We start from the raw sequence: 6,815 nt of genomic DNA, 5'->3' as shown, positions 1-6,815 counted from the left end.
CGACTATTATGTATGATTAGTATTTTATTTTTCTTCATCAAAGGATTTTCTTTTAAGAATTACAATTCATAATTCATAAATTATTTAAGGATCGTACGTGAAGCCTGTTAGTTGATAGTACAATGGAGACTTGTTACTATTAAAATTTATCGATCTAGCTTGAAATATCTTATGCATAATTATTATATATACTGATCGTAATCACGAAAAATAATATTACTCCACATGATTCCTGCCTATGGTGACGAAGGGTTGACCCATCTGCTTGGCGGAGATCGGAAATACTGCAAAACACGACATTGAAAGAAAAACTGGTACTATTACTTTCTTTAACATCTTCACCTCACCAACTGAAGACGTATGATATGATAACGGGTTCTTCTCGTATTGATGTTCGATATATATAAACCAATTCTTGAACTTGTAGCTGCATATGAATCTTAAAAGCATTTTGATCAACAGATTTCAGATCAACATCAACTTGATTAGTAGTAGCAACAACAGTACCAAACGGGTTAAGATATTGGCCTTGTAGTAAAATTGTCGTTGGTAAAGAGGCAACATTTACATAGCTATGCATCTTTATTTGACACAACTATTCTGAGTTAATTTACAGTAGTATTAATTTACTCTATTTCAATGAAATATATTTTCATCATTTCAGTTGGTACTCTTTTTCTTAGTTAAGCCCAGGAGTTTTGACGAGGCCCAGCCCGTGAGTTTTCATTTTTTTCTATTTCCACGGGCTTAGTATGTTTGTTTTCATTTTATTTTTTATTTATATTAGATTTATTAAAGAATGTGTACTTTTGTATACTAGTACAATAATGTATGATCAAATATTCTGTTTTTCTGCATCAATCAAGACCCTTTTTTCGAGGATTTAAGGTTTTCGACCCTGCCTAGAGATGGTGTTTCTTATCTATACTTATGAATCAAATCATCATAAATACCAAATTTACATTATATACACAATACATAAATTAAGAACATCTTTTCTACGAAATTAGGATCGTAGATTGAGGAATTATCACAAATTAATGGAATTCCTTAAAGTGGAATATGGAGAATCCAATTTGAAACCACCTTACAAACAATGCATTCACCATTCGAAGTTTGTGTGTTGGATTGTATCAATTGCATAGAGATAGGGGAACATTCAACTCCAAACAATGTAGCTTTCTAATGAAAAACATGAAGCGATTAATTTCCTTATAAACTACTCACTTCGATGCTGTTTGAATTTGTTGTCGTATCTCACCTGGTTGCGCTTGTCACCCTGAAGATAGATGATTGCCGATGGGTTTTCCGACCGCCTTATGTAAAATCGTCATTTATTAAGGCATCTTCTTCTTCTTTTTACAATAGGGTTTGAAACGACAATGTTTTCTTAGTTTAAAAACAATGCATTTTGTTCACTATCTGTGGGTCACACGTAAGATGTCTGACAAGCCACGCCAATTAAAATTGGCTGAAAAATTAACTTTATGGGAAATCGACACATTAGTAGGCATTATAGGCAAATTAAAGAGGACAAGAGTAACTAGCTGTATATGATAGGTTCTAGATCACCTGTGGGGATTTGCGAGCACATTCAAATCAAAGCAATAAACGAAAGCACAACCCTAGCCGAAGTTTGAAAATCAAGAATGAGAAAAAAGGGTTTTGACCTCCCGAGGGTCCGACCCTACTTGATTCGACTCCATATGTAACGCTCCACTTTTTCAAACCCTAATTTTCAGGTTATAAAATTTTTGCATTAAATGCCTTAAATGCTATGATATGCGAATTAATTGATGAGTGATTAATTACATGGTGTCTTTGTGACCTAATGCGTATGAGAATTGAGATTGAGTTGAATAGTCAAACTTGTTGAAATTATGACTGTGGCTATTGAATAGTTAAAGATGTGGAAAATATGACGTGGTCGTTGAAAGGTCAATGCGTTGAGAAAAAGAAGAGGAAGTAAAGAAATGATTGATTGGGTGTGAATATTTGATGCGGAGTAATATAATTGTGGTGGATTATTTTCCTATGGGATGAGTGAGAATTAAATAGGAGCATTATTTAAGCATGTGGAATTTTCGGTCTCTCCTATTTTTTATTTGGAGAAGAAAAATCCTATTTTTCTTGGATTTAATTATTTGTTTGGGATGATTATCCAAATTAAATCCAAAGTCCAATTATACGTTAATTCCATCATGGGATTTTCGAAAACACCACCTTTGATATCCATGAGATTTTCGAAAATCTCATCTAGAAGGGGAGGGAGAAATTATTTACGTTATTATTATGATCTCTTATTTATTCTATTCCATGAATAAATATAAATATGCTAGAATATCCTACCATATCTTGCAATATCTAAGAAGATATTGCCATATCCTAATTTAATTAGGATTTATATTAAATTCCTTCTAAGAAATTTTTTTCATCTTTTCTCCAAGATTTCTTCATCAATTGAGAAGAATTCAAGTTGAAATTCAAGAGTTTATTGAAGAATCAAGGCTATAACTTGTTTCTACCGATTGTCTTTTGGAAAAAGGTACTTTAATTTTGATCTCCTCTTCTTCTACCGATTAATCGGTGTTCTTGAGTCCACATGCATTTAGATTGAGTGAAGGGGAAATAAATTGATGAATTTTGGGATATGCGTGTGCGTGCACGCCTCGGCGTGCGTGCATGTGTGCGGTGTGTGCGTGTGTTGTGTGTATGGAACACTCACGCGTGGCACGATTTAATGGTGAATTTGGAGTTGTTATTTGAATAAAAACGATATGCTAATCATACCTTGATTTTGGATGATGATATTAAAGATTTATCGATGGGAAAAAAAAGGGAAACATGGGAACATGCATGATTTTGAAATCAATGATTGAAACTGATTTGTGATACGCCTAATTTAAAGGTGATTCTTCGCGCTCTCAGCGTGATAAACGAGGAGAAGAGAATGCTTTCGAGCTAAGCCGACGAGGTGGGCTTTCTTTTAAAATAAGGACATTGTCCTAAACTGATATTGATGAGAATGAGATATGTGTTATCATGCCTTGATTTGTTTTGTCGTGCCTATCCCTCGTGGTTATGCCACTATTGATTTAATCGAATTCGGATCCTTGTAGAGCCGCAAACTCTACTTGGATTAGTGTACACCAATGTTAGACCGAGTGCTGGCGTACGGGTCGGCCGGTCTAGTGACCTGGATTGCGGCCGCATTCCTTGTCATGTAGAATGAGGATATGGTAAACGTCGATGTGAAAAAATGGTTGCGCGACCGTGATATTTGATAAAGAATATATTTTGGTGCCTCGGGTCTTTCTAAAGTTAAAACCCCGATGGACACTTGAAAATGGCATGATAACTAAAATTGTGATAAAACTGTTTTCGGCAATGAGCCCACTGAGTATGATTATAAGTACTCAGCCCTGCATGTGTTTTCTCTATGTGCAGGTTGAGCGGTGGCGAGCGGGCGGCGGTGTTGAGTAGGAAATAATAAGATGATCTGTTGGAACTCTAAGTGTCGTTGTGTCTCCATACATAGCCTCACTTCTTTCTTGGTCGCTTCCGCTATATTATGAAAACTTGTGATATGAAAACTTGTGATCTATTGGTTGGGTTTAAACTCTTTTATTTCGTGGGAATATTTTGGATATGGAACAGTTGAATATTTTGGAATCTTTGATAAGCATTTATTGCGATAGCCTTTTATTGGATTTCTTTGCTAAGGCATTATTCTTCTTCTACTTAATTGTTCGTTAAATGCTTTGGTTAAATCTTTTTTTTAAATGGAACCCTAGCCTATGATCTTTGATGCATTTAAGCCCGCTTAGTTAACGATCGCCGCATTTACTATACCTACTACCAATCAAACTCACATAAAACAAGCATACAATTAAACATATAAATTCAATAGTACGTCCATCACCAAAATTTAAAATATTATTACCAAAACTTGTAAATTTGGATGTGAATCTAAACATATTCATGATTATGACTGTGCACATAATCTTTGAAATTTGGCATGCGGTAAAGAGGAAGAGTAATTAGTAGTATATGATAGGCTCTTGATCAGCTATCGGGACTCAAATCAAAGCAGTAAACGAAAGCACAACTTTAGTCGAAGTACTAGGGTTTCATTAATTAGGAATGACAAAAAGAGTTTATTCTTTATTGAATCAAGAAGAAAACCTAATGAAAACTAAAACTAGTAGTAATTACCAAAATTATGCATGAAAAAAAGAAAACAAAAGATTAGGATGACTTGATCCGGCGGCGTGTCCCCGGATGCTTGCACCACCGGTTCGATACGGACTTCAATCAACGGGCAAACAAATGACTACACGCCATTGTCCACGTGGCGGCCCCACCAATCTCCGCCAAACAGATGGTGCAACACTTCGTATCCGGCACCACCAACCTCGGGGTAGTACGGCGGTCTTCGCTAACGACATACATGTAAGTATATACTATCCGTATATGCAAATCGATCTTTAATTCGATTTGCTTGGCTAAGGCCTTTGGCACCTTTTTCCATACAAGCTCGATCGCGGGTTTGGAGACAAACTCGTTGCCTCCTTTTATATAATTGTAGTTTCTTGGATGCCTCTGGATATGATCACGGATGGGTTTTCCGACTGCTTCTTGTATGTCATCATAGGACAAGCTTTCTCGGGCAGGACAAGCTTTCTCGGGCGATAACATGGACGGCTGTAGGGGTGGTGCTGGTGCTGTCCGAGGCAAAGGAGGGGAGAGGCCTTAGCGCAACCGTTTCGGAATCTTGCCTTATAAGATGGTTCGACTCTTGGCTATGGAAAAAAATGTTTATTTTGATGCTGGCGTGAGGGAAATCAATCAGCTCGTATCGGTATTTTCTACCCTTTAATCCTAAGCATTGGTTGTGTAACCAATACATGGTGATCTGGTTTAATGCCAAGGCCAATAGCTAGTCTTATTTTGTGAGTGAATTGGAGTATTATTTTGTGCGAAGGTTTAGGCGAATATATATAAGCATGCTCGAAAATCGAATTCTAATTAGGAAAAGTTTGTTTGTAATCAAATAAATTAACTTATATTGAATATATTGTTTTCGACCTTTTATTTAACTTTTTTAAGGCATATCTATCTTTTGGTAAAAGTATACTACTACTATTAAACATAGCAAATTGATTATAACTATCTATACATGTAATTTAATTCAATTGAATTAAGTTACAAATTAGTTTTGTTAGCATTAGTTATACTTAATTATTTATAAAAAAATAAAAAGAAATTTTATATATGAAAAATTTATGACAAATTTTCTTACGATTTTAAGTACTTTATTCTCTCTTACTTTACTCTCTCTTCATTAACTTACAAAACAACACTACATAAAATTTTGTGCCGAAAATGAAATGTTGCATATTTTATGGGACAGAGGGAGTAGAATTCTATAGCATTTTCATTCATTAAGAAATAAAATATAAACTAATTCTCATTATCGGTTCTGGCGGAAATTGCCCCTAGCACCTCAACTAAGGTTTATCATGTTCTTCGTATCACTACAATATTGGTGCTCAGGTTTATCATGTTCTTCGTATCACTACAATATTGGTGCTCTAGTACGATAGATCAGGGGTCTATCATCTATATATGGAGAGGACAAGCTATTAATTTGCCAAAAATGAACCGGAATTATAAACTAATTGACGTGAACTTAGAATAATACATCATCTAATTATAGAACTATAATCAGACCAATTAATTGACATCAGGAGTTATATCCAGAGCTAGAGTAATTGTGGATAGCACAGACTGTAGTAAGTAATCGGACCAATTAATTGACACCAGGAGTTATGTCCAGAGCTGGAGTAATTGTGGATACCACATACTGTAGTAAAGAATGAACCAATTTGCCAAAAAATGAACCAAAAATTACAAAAATATATCATCTAATTATAGAACTATAATCGGACCAATTAATTGACACCAGGATTTATGTCCAGAGATTTGGAAAAGGAAATTAGGTTTATATTTTTACTCGTATTTTGGAATTCAAGGATTTATTTTCTTGATATAAGGGTCTTATTTGAAAGTATATAGACACGGCCGCCGCTTTCATTTAATTTGATAAATTGTTAATTCATTCAGTACATGAATTAAATTCTCGTATGTATACATAGACTTTATGTGTGATTGTGGACACTACAGACTGTAAGTAAAGAATGAACCAATTTGCCAGAAAAATGAATCAAAAATTACCAAAATATGAACCAACAGTATCCTCGGAATGAAACCAAAATTAACATAAAATGAAACAAAACAAGTTTTCTCGGGCAATGACGTGGATGGTTGAGGGGTGGTGCTGGGGCTATTCGAGGCAAAGAAGGGAAGAGGTCGTAGCGCCGCTTTTCCGGCTGAATCTTGGGTGATAAGATAGTTCGATTCTTGGCTATGGAAAAAAATGTTTATTTTGATGCTTAGATGAGGGAAATCAGTCGTATTAGTTTGATTATAACTACTACGGAGTATTTATCTATACATTAAAATGCTCTTGTTTTGTAATTTAGTTTAATTGAAATAAGTTAAAAACTAGTTTTGTTAGCATTAGTTGTATTGTTTTACAAAAATAAAAAGAAATCATATGAAGATTTTATGACAATTTTTCACATGATTTCTGAAGCTACTCGGGGATGTGACATGTACAAGTGTAGTGTGTGTGCAGTGTTGCGATATTCAAATAAGGCAGGTTCCCCAGATCCAGCAAGTCCACTAGATCACTTGGTCTAGGAACTCGTAGGTTGTACGGAATCCCGGTCGTCGGACACACAAGTACTTCC

Source organism: Salvia hispanica, chromosome 2 (genome assembly GCF_023119035.1).
Source record: "Salvia hispanica cultivar TCC Black 2014 chromosome 2, UniMelb_Shisp_WGS_1.0, whole genome shotgun sequence".
In the NCBI taxonomy this organism is placed as follows: Eukaryota; Viridiplantae; Streptophyta; class Magnoliopsida; order Lamiales; family Lamiaceae; genus Salvia; species Salvia hispanica.
This window is presented reverse-complemented; position numbering follows the sequence as displayed.